Below are 19,110 nucleotides of genomic sequence, written 5' to 3' on the forward strand. Positions count from 1 at the left end.
CATAATCCAAGAATAGACTGGCGAGCAAAGAAGATAAGTTTTCCTGATTGTGAACCAACTTGTTATCCAAGAAATCCAGCTATGGGTTTAGCCTCAGCAACTTCCACCTCTGTACAGCTACCGTCAGAATACCAAGAATTCCAAGACGTTTTTCAGAAAGAACAGGCTAACACGTTACCTCCCCATCGATCTTATGATTGCCAAATCGATCTGGTACCCAATGCTCAACTACCTTGTAGTAGGATTTATGCTCTTACGGAACCTGAGAACCTGCATTTGCGTCAGTATTTAGATCAGTACCTAGCCAATGGTTTTATTCGCCCGTCCAAGTCTCCTGTCTCTTCAGCTTTGTTCTTCGTGCCGAAAAAAGAGGGCGACCTTAGAACATGTATAGACTATCGCGCCCTAAACCAAATAACGATTAAGAATCGTTATCCTCTGCCCCTGATCCCTGAGCTTATCGACCAGGTGAAAGACGCTAGTGTGTACACCAAGTTAGATCTCCGAAGAGCTTATCACCTGGTGCGTATAAAAGAAGGTGACGAATGGAAGACTGCATTCCGCACCAAATTTGGGCTCTTCGAATATCAGGTGATGCCCTTCGGTTTGTGCAATGCACCTGCCGCCTTTCAGTACTTTATGAATGATGTTTTTCGGGAACTTATTGATGTCTGTGTCATTGTTTATATTGACGACATCCTGGTGTACTCTTCTTCAGAAGCCGATCACAGAAAACATGTTAGGGCAGTTCTTGAGAAATTGCGCCAGCACAAACTATTTGCCAAGCTCGGAAAATGCATTTTTCATACCACAGAAGTTGAGTTTCTCGGATTCATCCTGACACCTCAAGGAGTCCGAATGGACTCGCGAAAGGTGGACGCCATCCTCAAATGGCCATCTCCTAGCTCGGTGAAGGGAGTTCAGAGCATGCTTGGCTTTGCCAATTTCTATCGAAGATTCATCCCGGAATTTTCCCGAACAGTCCAACCCATCACAGCTCTCCTAAAGAAAAATAAACGCTTCGAATGGACTCTTGAGGCCGAACAAGCCTTTCAGGACCTGAAAACCAAATTCACCTCTGCACCTGTATTGAGGCACCCACACCCAGATCTCCCTTACATTGTGGAAACCGACGCATCCAGTTCGGCCATGGGAGCTGTCCTGTCGCAAAGAGACCCAGAAACTAACCAACTACACCCTGTGGCCTTTTGGTCCAGAAAATTCTCTCCTCCTGAAATCAACTACGCAATTACCGACAAAGAGTTACTGGCTATTAAATCTGCCTTCAAGGCTTGGCGTCACTACCTTCTCGGGGCAAGACACACCATCACCGTAATTACGGACCACAGAAATTTGCAGTATTTAAAGACGGCCAGAGCTCAATCTTCACGACAACTCCGATGGGCTCTATTCTTTGCGGAATTTGATTTTGTAATTACCTATCGCCCTGGCTGCAAGAATGGTAAAGCAGACGCCTTATCCCGGATTAGCATGGAAGAACCCAATTCGAGTTTAGAACCTGTGCCAATCATACCTGAACAAAGAATCTTAGGCTTAACTTCATTGCAAACTATTGAGGATATCCAAACGCAAGTAAAACAACTTCTAGACTCTTCAGCCTTACTGGAATGGGGTGAAAAGGGTCCTCATTACACCGTTAAGGATGATTTACCCTACTTCCAGGAGCGGTTGTTTCTGCCAAGTAAAGAATTGCAGGAACTTGTTATTGCCCATCATCATGAATCATTAATGGAAGGACACCCTGGTATCGCTAAAACGGAGGAAAAAATCAAACGCCACTTCTGGTGGCCTTCTTGGAGAAAAGACAGTCTTTTGTGTTGTCTTGCGGAATTTGCGCCCAAAACAAGGGTCAAAAGAAAAGGCCAGCCGGCCTACTTCAACCCTTGGATATTCCACCGGCACCATGGCACACCTTGTCAATGGACTTTATAACTGACCTGCCTCCTTGTGGTGGTTACAACACTATCCTTGTAATTGTGGATCTATTCTCCAAAATGGCCCACTTTATCCCTTTAAAAGGGTTGCCTTCAGCTTCCACCTTGGCCAAGGAATTTCTGGAGAATATAGTTCGTATACATGGTTTCCCTTCCATATTAGTCTCGGATCGTGGAAGTCAATTTATCTCCCATTTTTGGAAGAAGTGGTGTCAACTAGCACAAATAGATGTGCGGTTATCCACCAGCCACCACCCCCAGACCGACGGACAAACCGAGAGAACCAATCAGACTCTTGAGCAATATCTTCGGTGCATGTTACACCAATCCGAGTTGAATTGGAAAGACATCCTTTGGATCGCAGAATATGCATACAACAATTCAGTGTATTCTGGAACCGGACAAACTCCTTTTTATACTTTGTATGGTCACCATCCTCGGACCTCTGACCTAGATCCACCTCTGACCCTGTAAATGCCCGCAGTAAATCATCTGCATTCCACAATAACCCAAGCCTTCAAAGAAGCTGCAACTCAGTTACAGCAAGCCAAGAAAAAGTATAAAGAAAACGCTGATTTGCACCGAAGTAAAACTCCTCCTTACCAAGTAGGAGACCAGGTATGGCTAGCAACTAAACATTTACCCCTCAAGGGCCCGCGAACCTTCAATCCCAGATTCATAGGACCTTATCCCATCAAAGCTATAATCAACCCAGTGGCCTTTAAACTGGATTTACCGTCCAACATGCATATTCATCCAGTTTTTCATGCGTCACTTTTGAAGCCAGTACAACCAGGAACTCGACTGTCCAAGCCTCCAGACCCAGTTCAAATTGAAGGGGAATTAGAATTCGAAGTTAAAGACATTTTAGACTCCAAGGTGTTAAAGTCGAAACTCTTCTATCTTGTTGACTGGAAGGGATATGGACCTCAGGAGAGATCGTGGGAGCCTAGTAACCATGTTCACGCACCTCGATTAATACAAAGGTTCCACCGGAGATTTCCGAACAAGCCAAAACCCCCGGAGGGAACAACCTTGGGAGGGGCCTTGAGGGGGGGGGGGGTACTGTCATGATGCCTACCTCCAAGGAGCCAGGTCCGACCCAGCAACCCCAGAGGCAGGCATCATTCCCCCCAGGGAAGTTCCAGCGGGCCCAAGCTGAGGCCCTTTGGACGCATTCCTGGTGCCTTAGGCGCCAGGCTCATGTTGGACCCCAGTCCTGGCGCCTTAGGTGCCAGGCTCATAAAGCTGGACATGTGTTCAAGTGTTTTTATGTGCACTTACCTGATGCAGACCATGCTGCTACATCCAGGCCCTCTTGAGGCCTGAATGGGACTACTTTACCTGTGGGACTACTTTCCACCCAGGTGTGGTCGGGGAAGGATACATACCTGATCGGTGGAAGGATACATACCTGGAACTTCTTCCAAAGCTATTTAAACCCCATCCGAACAGCCATACGTGCTTGCTTCGCGTTGTTCTGCACCTAGCAGCTGGACGCTCACCGTGTCAGCTCCTGCTTCTGGACTTCAGCCACGCCTGTCAGCATCCTGGGATACCTGCAAAGGGTGATAAGAAGAGAATTGGAGAGGAAGAAGGCCTTACCTGCTAAACCTGCATCACGGAGACATCTCACCGACGATCCTGAAAAGGAAGACATCATTTTTAAAAGCATTTCGCTCCGATCGCTGCAGCGCTGCATTTCACTCACCTTTCTTGGGCGCCTCCATCTTCAGCAGCGATCATCCGGATTCGCAGCCACTTCCCAGAGCCTAGAGAGAAAAAGACAAGAACACAAGGTGAGAGAAGGAAGGGAATAGGAAAAGCTCAGTTTCCTTCTAAGACTTACCTGTTGGGTCATTCCCATTTCATTTCGGGTCTTGCTGCTTCCAGGCATTTTCCGGACCCCGGCCCCTATGGGGAAAAAAGACAAAGACATTAGATGAGCGAATGCAAAAACATTACCTGAGCGCTCATCTAGGACTTACCAGATCTTTACTGGAACTGCACTTTTCACTTCGGGTCGGCGCCATATCTGAGGCATTCCGAACCCCGGCCCCTATGGGGAAAAGACATCAACATTAGCGCTTTGTTGCAAGAAGTCTCCAAAGGAATCTTCTTTCATCACCTGAAAAAGACAATGAACATTATTATTTAAAGCTTGAACTTTTGAACTTGCAACAGAACTTTTACAGCGCCTTACCAGTATAATCAAGCTTACCTGAACTCCCATCCAACCTCAATCCAGTGAAGTAACTGGGTTCAACGCGCCCCTGCGTCAGAAGCAGGATGGAGAGCTCGTCCTTTCAGACCTTAAGGTTAGACTTCACGTGGGATCGTGGAAGGGTATCGAGGAGGGTTGGAAGGAAGTGGGAGGCTCGAGCATTATTCCGCCAGATTGTAATACTCCCTTTTCACGTACAGGAGGATATTCCTGCGAGCCAGATTAGCCAGAGTAGAGGGGCCCGTCCTATCCATCTTCAGAGCCCTGCGCTTCACCATTGAAGAGGCATCAGCACTCGAAACCAGGCCAGCGCCCCCGTGGGAATCAGGTGAGCGTGACAGCATCATGGTTTGGTGCATACGTATTTACAAAACACACTTCTCTATTTTCTAGTAGTCCATGCACAATAACTAGCCTGCCCTCTTTATCATTGTTAACAGTTATAAACTGAAAAGGGACGTAAGGGGCTATACAAGTCAAAACCCCTAAGGCGTAGGGGGAGTAGGTCGATCCATATACTTTCCCTCCCCACTTACTTGTTATCTTGGTCAGTTTCTCCTCAGTCAGGTGTGTTTCTTGTAGCATTGCCACTTTCAATCTGCTAAGCCACGAGTACTCTCTCAGCCTTTTGACACAGTTGTTCAGTCCTCGTACGTTCCACGTGGCTATGCATATCTCCTCAGGACTCATCACTTTCTCTCTTTGCGGTGCAAGTAGTTTCCCACGGGCCCATCTGTTTCCTGCATACTTCTCCATCCTTCCCTTTACTTGAGTTCTCACATTTGCATCTCTTACATCCAGCGTTTCTTCCATGCCCTTGTCGGCCTCTCAGTGTGTAGATCTGGTGTGATTCCTGTTGATCCGTAATCACCTCATGTGGTGTGGTATGCATGCTTGTTTGCTCTGTACGCCTTCTGATCGTTCTTTGGTGTTGATTTGGTCTCCGGCCTTCCATCGAACTTTCAAACAACAAACTTGAACTTTGAACAGATGCCCAGCCTCCCTCCCACTGCTTCTCTAGCTCAACCCCGGTGTCCTGGGGGTGGCCGTCCGCAGCGCGATGTCTTTCAACTGACATCTTAGGTTTTTTCAGCGTTCTGGGGGTTGCTTGCTGTGACAACTGTCGGTGCAGCCTCAGAGTTCCCCGTTCTCGGGGTCCTGCATCTTAACTTTTGATATTGGTATTTTATTTCTATCACGCTCGTACACAAGTGTTTCAGAGCGTGACAAGGCAAGGGAGGGGAACAGGGGAGAACAAAACAGCGATCTTACTAGGCCCAGTGACATTGAGAATGCGCAAGTGCATGGGAGAGGAGGAGGGGAAAAGTGCATGGAAGGGGGAGAAGTGGAAAATGCGAAGCAGAGGAGAAACAGGTAAATAACAATAAATAATAAAGGCAACAAACAGTGGTAGTTCAGCCAGCAATTTGCAAGTGCTAGGTTTAAGACAGCAGACAAGGTAGGTCTGATAAATGCAGGAAGAATAAGGTGGGCTGTATGGGTACAGATACAGACCCCAGTGCAAGGAGTGGCCCAGAGGCAGTTCGGGAGGGTGGCGGGGTGAGCAGGTACCTGGGCCCGGAAGACAGAGGATGGCCAGGTGCACGGTGCCAAGAATCAAAAATCAAAATCAGCAAGGGCCGGAGCGAGGGTGTCAAAGTGGTCCTTGCTGGTTTTAGAGGAACAGGGATAAACCTGTTTTGACGAGGCTTTCATCGATCGGACTTGTCTAATGACCTCATCAGGGGAGAGAAGAGGAAAGCAAAGGAAGGATGGTTGGGGGGTGGCTAAAGGAGGGTGAGCAAGCACAGATGGAGAGGGGAGAGGTGGAGTGGGGGTGGGGAGGGTGGACAGGATGTCCTGGGTTTTTTAAATGAAGTGAGAGGCAAGGGCGTTGCAAAGAGCCTCGGAAGCAACAGGAGGGGTAGAGACTGCAGCCGGGTTGGCCAGCTCCTTGAAGATTTTAAAGAGTTCGGCCGAGTTGTTAGATGCTGCAGAGACACGAGCTTGAATGTGGACTCTCTTCTTGGTGAGAACAGAGAGTCGGTATTGCCTTTGTAGCAGGCGACAGGCCAGTTTGTCAGAGGATGAACAGGAAGTCCTCCATTTACTCTCAGCCGCCCTCCACTTACGTTTAAGTGTAGCTAGGTCAGCGTCATACCAGGAATTGCACTTGGCTTTGGACTTCAAACAGATCCTCATGACAGGGGCAAGAGCATCAAGAGTATCAGAAATTGAAGAGTAGAGCAGAGGCAGGGCTGTGTCAGGATGCGAGACAGCCAAAGGTGAAGGGGGGAAGAGAAAGTGGTGGGAAAAGCCTCAACTGACACACACTTCATGGGCCGGATGTCAGAGAAGTAGGTGGCAGTGTTGGGGTAGGCTTGGCTTGTGGGGAAGAGAGGGATAGATGAGAGGAGAGGAGGGAGTGATCGCTCCAGGAGAGAGGAGTGGTCAGAGGGATGGAGAGGGGGAGGTCAGAGGAGATCAAGATATCGAGTGTGTGCCCTGCAGAGTGAGTCGGGCCAGAGGGGAGGATGGACAGGGAGAGGGAGTCGCAGATGTCACGGAAGAGTACACAGGAGGAACAAGGAGAGTCTAAATGTACATTGAGGTCACCGAGGAGGAGGAGTTGAGTGGTAGAGGCCAGGAGGGAGGAGGAGAGGTCCGGCCACTCAGAGAGAAATGAGGTGATTTGACCAGGAGGCCGGTAGATGGTAGCCAGAGTAAGAGAAGGGATAGGCGAGAGAGAAAGCCTACAGAAAAGGCATTCGAAAGAGGAGGAGGTCTGAGTGGGAATGATAGAGGCAGGAATCCACTCAGGAAAGATCAGGGCTACCCCCCCACCGGACTGGGAGGATCTGGGTGCTGAGAGGATCTTGTAGTCATCAGGGAAGGGAGTGTCAAAGCTTGTGACAAAGGTGGCCGTGAACCATGTCTCAGTAAGACCAAGGACATCAAGGTCTAGTTATTCAAGGAGGTGGCAAATGTCAGAGGAGTGTTTGACAGCAGAGCAAGAGTTGAAGGTTGCCAGCCTTAAAGACCTTCCAGGGAGGGGTACAGATCAGAGGTACGGCCTGCCGAGGGGAAAGAACCTTAGGGGGGGCAGAGGAGGAGGAGAGAGACAGAAAGGTAGCCAAGGGGGGAGAGGAGGGGACAGCAGGAGATGAAAGGAAATTGATGAGGTGAGGGCAGTGCCTATCAAAGGGGAGGAGATTGGCCTGAGGGCCTTGGACCATGACAGTGCCATTTAGGTAGACATTAATGATGACTTTAGTGGAGTCGAAGGAAGACATGAGAACTTCCCAGCGAGTGCCACTATTAATGGGAGAGGAAGAGATAGGGCAGAGCACAGAGACCCTATGAGGAGTCCACAGATCTGGCGAAGGAATGACAAAGAGGATGGCGGTGAGGGTCTGTCTGGAGGAAGCATTGGAGAAGGTGTCGGCGATAGGAAGACCAGAGTTAGAGGCCAAGATATTCTTTTTGAACTTCTTCTTACCAGACTTAGTAAGAAGGGAAGGATAGTCAATGGAGAAGCAGTTGGAAAAGATAGGAGAAACAGAAAAGCGCCAGTTAGGGTGGAAGCGAGGAGAGGATGGAGATCTTGGGGGGGTTAAGGCAGGTAGGTGTGGGACAAAAGAGATTGGTGAGGTCACTGGGCTTGCAAGTTACAGAGAAGCTTCGGTATACAAGCAAAATACAGAGAATTCTGCAATGGGCAGCAAGATTTGACTTTTTAGAACAAAGCAAAAACGGCAAGATTTGACTTTTTAGCACAAAGCAAAAACAGCAAGATTTGACTTTTTAGAACAAAGCAAAAACAGCAAGATTTGACTTTTTAGCACATAGCAAAAACAGCAAGATTTGACTTTTTAGCACAAAGCAAAAACAGCAAGATTTTACTTTTTAGAACAAAGCAAAAACAGCTAGATTTGACTTTTCAATCTTGGAATCAGATGTTAGCAAAGGGTTTTAGGAAGCACTGCGCATCAGGATGACAATATGGGAGTAACAAGCAGAAAGAACAGTGATAGTCAAAGGCGGTAGGAGTGAGTCCATAAGGAGGGAACTAACCCATAGTTCTGGAGGAGGTAAAGTCAAGGCAGTCTGTATTTCTTGGAGGAGTGAGGTGGCAGCATCATTGTGGTTAAGGTGCAGGGAGGACCCAATTCTTTCTGGTCTTGGTTTCTTGTTTTAGTGTCTTTTTGTATGTTATGTTTTTAGTTTTCTTGCAGGCCCCTCTGAGCCTATTTCCCATTTGGTTATGGTGGTGTGTTGATGTTGTTATTGCGGTTTCTGGTTTCCAATTGGGGTATGCCTTGGTGGTCCATCCAGGTTTGGGCCTCCTCTGTGCTCTCAAAGAAGTAGGATCGTCTGTTTTGCAACACTTTGAGTTTAGCAGGATACAGCAGCATGTATCTTAGGTTTGCTCTCCTAAATCGCTCTTTCGTAGGCCCAAACTGTGCTCTCTGTTTCTGTACCAGCACAGTGTAGTCTGGGTAGATAGCAATTTTTGAGGAGTTCTTGGTGATCGCGCAGCCTTATCTTGAGAAGGTAAGGATCTTTTCTGGGTCTTTAAATTTCATGATGTTGACTATCTTGGGCTTCAGCGGGGCTCCCACAGGGGGCTTCCGGGCTAGGGCTCTATGGGCCCTTTCTACTGCGAAGCCCTGCAACAGCGTGTCCGCCCCCACCGCCTGCAACAGTAGGCTTTCTATATAGTTTGTGGGATCTTTTCCCTCCTCTCCTTCGGGTAGACCCACAATGCGGATGTTGTTTCTTCGAGCCCTTCCCTCTGCATCCTCCGCTCTGTGGTCTGTATCCTTCCTACCATACTTGTGATTTGGGATTGGGCGCTTTCGATGTTGTTTGTGTTTTTTTCCTGCACCTTTTGTCCTGCTGTGCCCATCCGTTCCGCCAGTGCTCTAATGTCCTGATGCAGCAGGCCCACGTCTATAATCACTGCATCCATTTTATGTTCTATGGCAGTTTTCAGTGCAGCTATCGCCTCTAAAATGGGGCTGTTCTCTTGCCGTCCTGCCTGCTGGTCCAAGCTTGTCATGTCCGTATCCGCTGAGGTATGCAGGCTGTTTTCGTTCTTTCGGGCATATGTCTCCATGCTGGTCTGTTTACCCTTACCCCCTTGTTGTTTGTCTGGCCTCTTGCTGTCCTCCGTCCTGCCTTTTCGTCCCCGTCTGTCTCCCCAGTCATCCAAGTATCACTGTTCGGTTGTTCCTAGGTGTTTTTGGGGGTGCCACATGGGTGCAGGGTCTCTACTTAATTCCTGTCATCTGTGCTTTCTGCCACCTGTTTGTCACATCTTAGTGTTGCTCAGTGGGTTAACCTTCAGTTATAGTCTCTTCAGCTCGATTGTCAGATAGAGTTGTTGCTTCTCGGGCCTCCCTTGTTACTGGCTCCTTCTTAGCTTCTCCAGGAGGGCTTAGGGGGGGGAAGAGGTTGGCGTTCGCTGTGCTCTTTTACTTCGTGCGTCTTATGTGCTTGCCTCTCACTCCTCTTGTTTGGAGTGCAGCGCTGCGTCTATCCCGCCCTGATGTTTGGGTTGGGTGCCCCACTCACTCCACCTTACCTTGTGGGATAGCCCTCTGTGTGCAGTCAGGCGTCCAGGTTGTTGTTATTCCTTGATTGGGCTCTTATCATGGATACTTGTCAATCGGGTAGCATCCCTCAGCTCTGGGCCACATGTATCTCACTCTCTGTTTTAGGGTGGGTGCTTCACCAATTCCCCAGTGTTCCTCAGGGGCTTTGGTTGGGTTCTGCCAGGATCTGCAGCTGCTGTTGCACTCCACGCAGCTGGGTTCGCACTGTAGATGGCTAGTTAGGTATGTTTGCATTCCCAGGCTCCTAGCCTTGTCTTTCCTTCCTCCTCAATCAGCGCCTTCAGGGAGTCAGGGGGAAGGCCAATATCTGCTTCACATCCACTGCCTCTGTGCCTGTTCTGCTGTCTCCCTTCCCCTTGTCACCGACTGTGCTCCTGCAGCCGATTTGCGTGGAGAGGTGCGCCCCTCTCTGAACCTGTTTGCTGGGAGGGGAGCCTTCCCCATAGCCCCACAGTGTTGTGGCTGTTGGCAATCCTGCCATCCCCGCAGGCGGGCTGCCATACTGGCGTTATCGCTCCGATGGCAGGACACCCAGATTTGCTGGCAGCGTTGCGTTGTGAAAGGGGAGGGGCTGCTGCCAAGGTGCCTCAGGCACACGTTCTCCTCTTCAGGCCTTATTCCAGCCGAATGTTTGCCTGCGGTCAGGGAGGCTCACCTGCTCTTTTGGCTTCTCCGGGAGGTCGCTCCCCCTGTATCCGCTCCATTGCCATGCGTGGGAGTCATGCACCTCTGCTGCGTGAGCCTACGTACTGCCTCACCACGCTCCTTCGCGGATCCACTCCTCCTCCTCTCCCAGTCAGCTGCGTCATTTGCCAAGGGTCGCCCTCCTGCGCTAACTCTGCGGCTCCTCTAGTTTAGCTCAGTCTCACGCCGCGCTTCAATGCTGTCTCAGGACAGCCCATCTTGGCACCCTGGATTCCGTCTTTGTTTCGGGCCGCCATGCACCGCCTCTCCACTCTCTCGCATGGCGGTTCTTGGTGCAGCTGTTCTTGCCACCTTCCAAAACCTCCACAATTTTGCAACTTGAATCGGACCAGATTGATTAGTATTACAGCAGGATCTCTCGGGAGCTCTGAGCTCGCTCTACCTCACTGCATAGCCGCTAAGCCACGCCCCCATTTATTTGTTCATGGTTTATTAAAAAAACCTTTACAAAAAAAGGATAACCCATCGAGACAATAAGCACAGTAACCATCTTTTCTTGCTCATTAAAATGTACTTTTCATGTTTACCCATAATACATATTTCCTCCCAATTGCAATAAAACGAACGCCAAAAGCTTTTTCAGCAAACCTTATAGCAACAATAGTATGGTCATCACAGCTTTTAAAATGTTATACCAAAACTCTTTGCTATGAATATTTTATGATACGTGAACAAATCTACAAAAAAATGGTTCGCTCAGTATAATAAGATTAGGACATTAAACAAATAAATGTTCCACAGTGTCCACTTCTTCGATGTGACAATATCAAAAGCAACTAAGGGTTTGAGACAATTTTATCTCGTATGCCCAAAATGTCCCTGCTAGGTAAAAGGTTGCATATCAACCTCATAAAGGTAGATCTCCAACTTGCTGAAGGGAGACATTTTAAATAGTCAATTGATCTAGTCTTTTCTCTTCCAGACTAGAAGAGAAGTGCCACCCCCCGCTTGCTTCTATTTGCGAAAATAACCGGCATTTTGTCCGGAAGGCGTTTCTATCCAATCTTTGAGCCATATCTTGTTCTCAACGCTCATTGGATTGCAAGCCGATAAATGTCTTTCTGCCCCAAATCCTTTGTCAGTGAAGACCCACAGGACCTCCATGCAAAGACCCTCCCTCGACAGATCTGATCAACACAGTTGTCCTATCTGTATCTTCTTGCCTCTTCTGTCTCAACTTCAGCCCGATTGCTTCCTTTAGATTCATTTGGTTCAAATGTCACCAGGCTGACATTTATAGTGACAAAGGCTCTCAACCAACCCGCAAAATATTCCTGATACAGCTTTTGTGACCTCCAACAGAAGGTTGCACAATTAGAGGACAATCACATACAAACCTAGCTGCATGCTGCTGTAAACTCAGAGAACTCCACCTTTGCCTTGTTTCCTTCAAGGGCCTGGAGCTTACTTTCCACTCCTGTCTCCCAGTTTGTCTAGTGCCCTCATCTACTTTCGGAATAATAGAAACCAGCTGTCCCTTGTGCCAATCTTTTCAGAAAGGGCTTTGAGAGATGCCAAATCAGCTCAGCCTTTTTAACTCCTTCTGAGCTCTTAGAAATGTCAGGCTTGCCTGGAGAGCTTGTATGTGGTTAAAATAAATCTCTGCCTGGGACTACTGCTTTATTACTTTTATGGTACACAAGGTGCTCAATAGGTTGCATGCTTGAATCACTATCAGATGTATTTACCACATATACAACTCTGTGTTCATTCTTTACGGTTCTCAAAATGCTCTGATTTTATGCAACACAACCAGCAACCCTCATTGGTGCCGTTTGTCCCATCCCCTTTTGTATAAGCAATTTATTTACAAAACAATTTGAATTGTTTACAGACTGAGTGAGCCAGTGATTTACTTGGACAGCTATTTATTTACAAGTACCCAATCTCCACGTAAAGGGTTAATCTTTCACCCCTTTTTTGATCTGCCTTCATCACCACAATACACTACCTGGGCCTATTCATGAATAGCTAAACCTAATCCATGACAGCCATTAGTTTATCCTTTTGGGAATGGGTTATTTGAACATCAGCCCTAATTTGACTCTCTTGAATATCTCTCTTATGTCTTTTAGCTAAGAAAAGATATTCCCTAAGACCCGACCTTTTCTGCTTTATTTTTCCTGGATACAAAGACCACCATGCTTAGTAACCCAACATACAAACGTACAGGGTTTCGTGATGTATTATTTGCGTATGACCTACTCCTCGCACCTGTAGGCTATGCCCAGCATGCTTTAGGCTATGCCCAACATTAAGCCATGCTTCCTTGCTAGAGCCCAGCCCAGTTGATTGCATATCTCACTTAAAGCACTGTGCAGGATCCATCCTAGTCATGCCTACTGTGCCGGACTTCGGGAGGGGGAAACTCGGACTAAGGTCGAACAGCGTTTCAGAGCTTCCAAATATCTCGGTGCTGGGTCTCTACAACCACACCATCACCCACTCAGCATTGCCCCAGGAACAGGTACCCATTTACTCTGGTATCTATGTCTTCAAACAACCGGTCACATTGAATTTTCTAAACATCTGTCACCTTGACAAGTGAGCTTAGAACTAATGTTCACTATTTCTACTACAAATGAAAACCTCAATAAATGCATTTATAGTCCTGTAGAGGTCGAAATAAAAACAAAATGCATCATTCAATGTAACAGTACTCAAAACATATTTCTGGCTTTTTTATTGTTTTTATTTTGTGCTTGCTTTATACAAACCTTACCAAACCTACAAAATGGCATACATAATTACATTAGGAATCATCACACATTTCTAAAATCTTTCAGTTTAAAACCTCCAAGAAATAAATAAATAATGCCCTTTCAAAATGTAGACACTTCAGTAGCCTGCAATCGCCAATCCGTCCGAGGTGTTCTGGACATTAATGCAGCTTTGCCACACCTGATCACCATTAAACCCCTTGCTAACAAACCACAATTATTTCCCCATATGGCACATTCTTTGAGCATTCAGAGCAACACATTCAGTTAACAGGTGTTTACCCGTTTCCAAACTGCCCTGTATAGCAGTATCTACAGTCAGATTCATCCCGTTTCATCAAGCCTCTCTTCAACAGAACCTCCCCGGTTAACAGTAAGTTCCATCTTAGCTTCAACAGCAACATGCGTGAGTACTTATTGGGAAACTGATAAATAATATAAGAAGTCGTTCTGCATTTCTTGTGTTCTTTTGAAAGATGCACCAACGAGGGATATTCATGAAACCGCTCTATATTCATAATCCAATCATAACTATTAAGGGCCTTTTTGACTTTATCCAGATTCTCATATATCATTTTTTCAACCATTGCAAGGTCCCCCAACATCCTGTCGCAGTCATTAGCTAAATGTATCAGCACCTCACTCTCCTTCCCCAAAGACCGATTCACCCTTGGGTTTAACAATTTACTATACAAGCTAAGTTTTTTTCCAGCACACAAGTGCTTTGCGTGAGATCAATCCCAACTCATAGTGCATAGCCGCCGTAGGGATAGCATTTGGGAATTTTAAGCATCGTCTGCATACAAAAGCCTCAATAACTTCAAAGCGATCAGACATAGTTTCACTTAAACACTCTGACCCATAGAGTAGTTTGGGAACCATCTTACCCTCTTAGTATTGCACAGCAGATTTGATAGAAAACCTGCCATACCGGCTATCCAGCTTTACTAGTTGGATTGAGAGAGAAACAGCTTTCATTTTCATACTTTCCCAGATTTTACACCTCGCTGGTTGGGCAAAGATATGGAGTTCCACATTCGAGCACCATGACTTCTTGTCCCCCACTGACCAAAGTGGTTTACTCCAACTCCTACCTCTCTTGAACTACAAGAGTTTGATTTCCCCAGGCTTTATCACTAAGCCATTCTGCGCTGCATATGCACTAAACCCCTCAATGAGCCTTTGCAGTTTGATCCTAGTAGTATCGAACAGGAGGAAATCGTCTGCATAGATATCCATGGGACTTTGTGGCCCCCTATTTTAGGCGGAATAAAGGAAGATCTATCCAATAGATTGAAAAGACAGGGGGCAACAACGTACCACTGCCTTAATCCAGTTAACACATCAATTCTCTGTGAGAGGTCCCCTTCCTGATTCAGTCTAACCCTAATGGCAGAATTTGAATGATGCCCAATCAACAATTTAAAGAGACTCCCCCCGGGACGCCCCCAATTAGAAAGTTTAGTCCAGGGCCATCTTTGATCGACACTGTCGAATGCATTCGATAGTTCTATAGAGGCCACATACAAATTCCCTGCAGGTTTTCCCCAGGTTTGCTCTTGAAGTACCTGCAGTACCATACCGTTCAGAGAGGTCAAGAGGCCTTTTCTTAACCCTGTTTGTAATTTACACAGCTGCTTCATTTTAACCATCCAATGCTCTAAATGAGACAGAATTAGTGAGGAAATAAATTGCAGTCAACATCAATCCAGAAAATAGGTCAGTCATTATGTGGGTAATTTTTTTTGTCATTTCTGGGACCCGTCTTGTAAATTGGGAGCACAATAGCAATTACCCAAGACGCTGGAAAGACACGCGAATTCACTATTCCCAAAAAACGCAAAGTAAGAATCTTCCCCACAAACCGGGATCAGCTTCATAGGTGCAATTAGGCCATTCGGCCCAGCCGATCTGGAAGAGCTGCAAGATATAATTAAAGAACTGATTTCCACCAGCTCAATCGACAGCTTCCACTCCTGATCTGAGTGTATAGTCTCCTTCCTGGGCGTTTCCATAAATGTCCCACCAGGCTTCTCGTATAGATTGCCAAAAAAAGGATACCCAGATACTGCATTTATCTGAAATGTGCAAAACCGGGATTAGAGAATTTACCAGCTGCCAAAGGACCCTAGCGTCCTAATGAGGACACCCAACATGGCCTTGGTGTCTTTCTGCAAAAGACTCACCTGCCTACTTTTACAAAAAATTTGATAACTCTCTTTTGTTTCCTGATAAGTAGCTTCCTGATTTCAAGTTCAACACTACTGCCTTTAATCACACACAGATCCTTCTCAACAGTGTTTTCCTGTCAGTCAGTTCCTCATCATACACGTGAGTGGTCCTCATAGTTTTTTTTCGAGTCAGTCCTTGGAACTTGCCCACAATCGTATCAAACTCATGTGTACAAAGCACCCCCAATTTCCACTCGAGCACGGTATGATGCAATATCGTCTTTAGATATTCTTTTAGTTTTATATTTGTCCCCGATAGCCCTATTCTATTTTCTTTTGTATTTGTAATGAAGTTACAAGGGCCCCCTGGTTTACTAATATGTTTTATTATATGAAATTCTGCTACCAACATACAGTAATCGCTCAACCCCTTGTCCACAATTTGGAAGTTAGTACATTTGCACATCATAGCTTGATCGATGAAAATATAATCACGGGTAGACTTACTCGACCCTCTATGCATGATCGATGACAATATAATCAAGGGTAGACTTACTCGACCCTCTATGCCAAGTGAAATTTTCTGAACCTTTCTCAGCCTTAATAAAATGCAAAGCGGTCAAGCCAAGTGCACCCAACATAAAACTCCATTTCCTTCCCCAATCAGACCTTTACTTCCATTGTTTCACACTCCAGGGTTATATCCTACAATGTTACCTCATCTACCAACATTGGGCAGTTTGAATTCAAATCCCCCGCCAACACTATCTTCCGCTGGGCACACCCATTGTGCATTTTCTGAATGTACAGCACCCTGTGAGACAGCAAGACATCAAGATCAACCAGCCCTAGGTGCCAGTATATATTTATGAATAATAAATAGCAGTCTGATTCCTTATTACTCACAGCAACTGCCATGGCATCAAAGGGCAGCATCAAACTTTGTGCTGCCCTAAAACCAAGGGAGAATTTGATAACAATTAACATCCCCATGAGGGGCTACCCCCAAGCTAGGCTTTGCATTTTTCTGAAAAGACCTCATAGCCGTCCAAGACCAGTGGTGAGGCTAATCATGTCACTTGTAGCATAATACAATCAGCACTTTTTAGAAATGTTACTAGTGATACATTTGTCTGAAGTTTCAAATTGCCCCTTGTATTCCAAGAGATCAGTTTGAACCCACCCACCATTCTCTCATACCCCCCACTGCCCCCCTCCTGCATAGAGACGACCTGCACCTCCCCACCGTCTTGCAAATTGTTTAACCCAGAAAGCGGAAATAGTAGAGCCCCAGTCAATAGTGTTTTGAACTTTAGCCTCAGCATGCTCTTTATCACACCTGTGGCCCCCACCCCTGGGAATCCACTATGATTCTGAAGTCCTTCCTGTTTCCCTCGCCACTTTGTACAACTATCTTGTCTTCATGATTTCTAATGTCAAACACCAAGGAGTGTAGTTTCGCCCTTTCTGGCATGACCAGCTCAGCCACCATTCTAGACCCCAAGTGCAGGATATATCTATTTATCACCCGGCAGTCAAAGAACTCAACTCTTTCAATGTCGAATGAGGAGAGGAGGCTCAATGCAGGGATTTCAGAGAATATCTTCAAAATGTTACCGCGATTCAGGCAAATTGGCAAATTCTCATAGAGACTCTGCAACATGAGTTTATGGACATACCCCAATTTAGAAGGACTTTTTCCAATTCACCACCTAAGTAAACTTGTGCACATACTCCCCCTAGTCTGACCCTCAGTATAATCTACGTTCCTTGCACTACGTTAAATGTGGTGCACTGCACCATTACTGATCCCCCGACTAGGAAACGGGTACCTCTCTTCAGAAATCCTCTCTCTTGGATATGCAGCTCTCACCCCTAGATGCAATTTCTGATTAGTGGGATTTGGACGCACCCAGTTTGGTTCATCAAGACACTTCGGGGCAAACATTTTTCAACATTCTTTCCACCCCCCACACTTATTGGGGAGGCAAAACCATAAACATTCCACGCTTGTTTCCATTTGAGGAATCCATATTCAATTCAGCTGCATTTTGGATACCCCCTCGCAGCACTTCTTGGTCAAGGGGCAGTAACCCCCTTCTTGGCATGGGACACCCCCGCCTCTCCCTCTCCAAGCACCTCTCTTTCGATTTTCCCCTTGGTTGTAGGCCATCATGAGGACCTTCCACAAACTCAATACCAGTTGACCTGGTGCTCGGCACTTTACTCAGGACTTTCTCAGTGAGCCCAAGCTTTAGGCTACATGTCCGGCCAACACACGAATATACCCCAAACCCCGGGCCCCCAAAAGGTCAGGGTGTATTCCGAGGCCTGACTGGACACAGGCATCCCGCTCTCTGGACATTCATGCTGTTGATCGAGGCTAACTGAGGAGGGTGCACCGTTGTGTCAACCTGGCCCCTTGCACTTGTACGCTCGACTTCGTACCTTTGTCACCTTTGTACTCTTATAACTCAAACCAATCTCTGTCTGATTTCCTCGATCTGCCTGAGGTCTTGGCACCCCCAGAGCAAACAGCCAGAACAGCACTGCCTACGTTGCTCAGCCCCTCTTTCCCAGAAGTTAACCTTCTCTGGGTTATAGGCCCTGATGACTGCGACAGGCCCAAGTCCACCTCCCCTATAACCATGGGCTCCGGGGTCCAGCCCCTTACTACATTCTTCTTCACTCCCTGGCCCCCAACCATCAATTCGGCAATGGATAGGTTACGAGTGAAAGATATAATAGAGGGGGTTCGTTTCTTCTGCAGATTCTGATTTTTTGACTTTTTTTGCAGATGGATTTTAGATTTTCTTTTCATGACAGGCCCACCTCTTCTGAACCTGGCATATTCAAACATATCGCCCCACCTTTGCCCCTCCATCATCAAAGGCAATCAAATTCACATTTCCCACTGCCTTTTCACCACGTTGAGGAATAGAGAGGAGGCGTTGTTGAATCAACTGCGGGGCTGCCACTACCCCTGTTATTTCAATACTCCTGTCAAAAGACACCTCTCTCTCCCTGGTCGGTTGCCGCCCCTCCCATAACCCGGCCTTGATGCTCGCTCCACTTGGGCTCCCACATCCCCCACTTTCACGTTCATGTTCTCCAGAAGCATAGGATGTGCTTTCACTTCCGACAAGATATTGTCATAACGAGTCACAAACGAGCTCAACACCGGATTTAGGGCAGAGACCGTTGAATGCGTTAACCAAATTCTTTCATCCACTTCTCTTAGTGTATAGTGTAGAGCACTGGAGTGTGGTTCGTTATGTAGCAGATGTCAAGGTTCAGGCTGTGTATTAATAGCAGAGTTTGTACAAGAGCCATCAAGTTCCGATGTTACACTTTGGTTGATAGCATTCAACAATTCCATAGGCGAACCTCCACAGGACGCGTCACAAGTCTGCTGAATAACGATACTCGTATATAAATCTGCAGGCATATAGGGCACGAAGTCATTGGCAGAAGCAATTTTATCCATCACTGGATGGGACTAAAGACTCATTACGGAATCCATTAGGGCTGAGTCTGCATACTCAATAATACCTAGGTCGTTCACACCAACAGAACCTAGCACTAGTTGTTCCCGTTGCGTTCCAGCCCCAGCTTCCTTCGTTTTGGATGAGGCTTTTGGAGGAATAAGCGGTACTAGCGCCACTAATTTTCTGGAAGAAAACGGTGGTCCTTAATTGGGAACTGCATTTCCCAGGA

This window comes from Ambystoma mexicanum, chromosome 2q, assembly GCF_040938575.1.
Source record: "Ambystoma mexicanum isolate Mex_15411 chromosome 2q, UKY_AmexF1_1, whole genome shotgun sequence".
Taxonomy (NCBI): Eukaryota; Metazoa; Chordata; class Amphibia; order Caudata; family Ambystomatidae; genus Ambystoma; species Ambystoma mexicanum.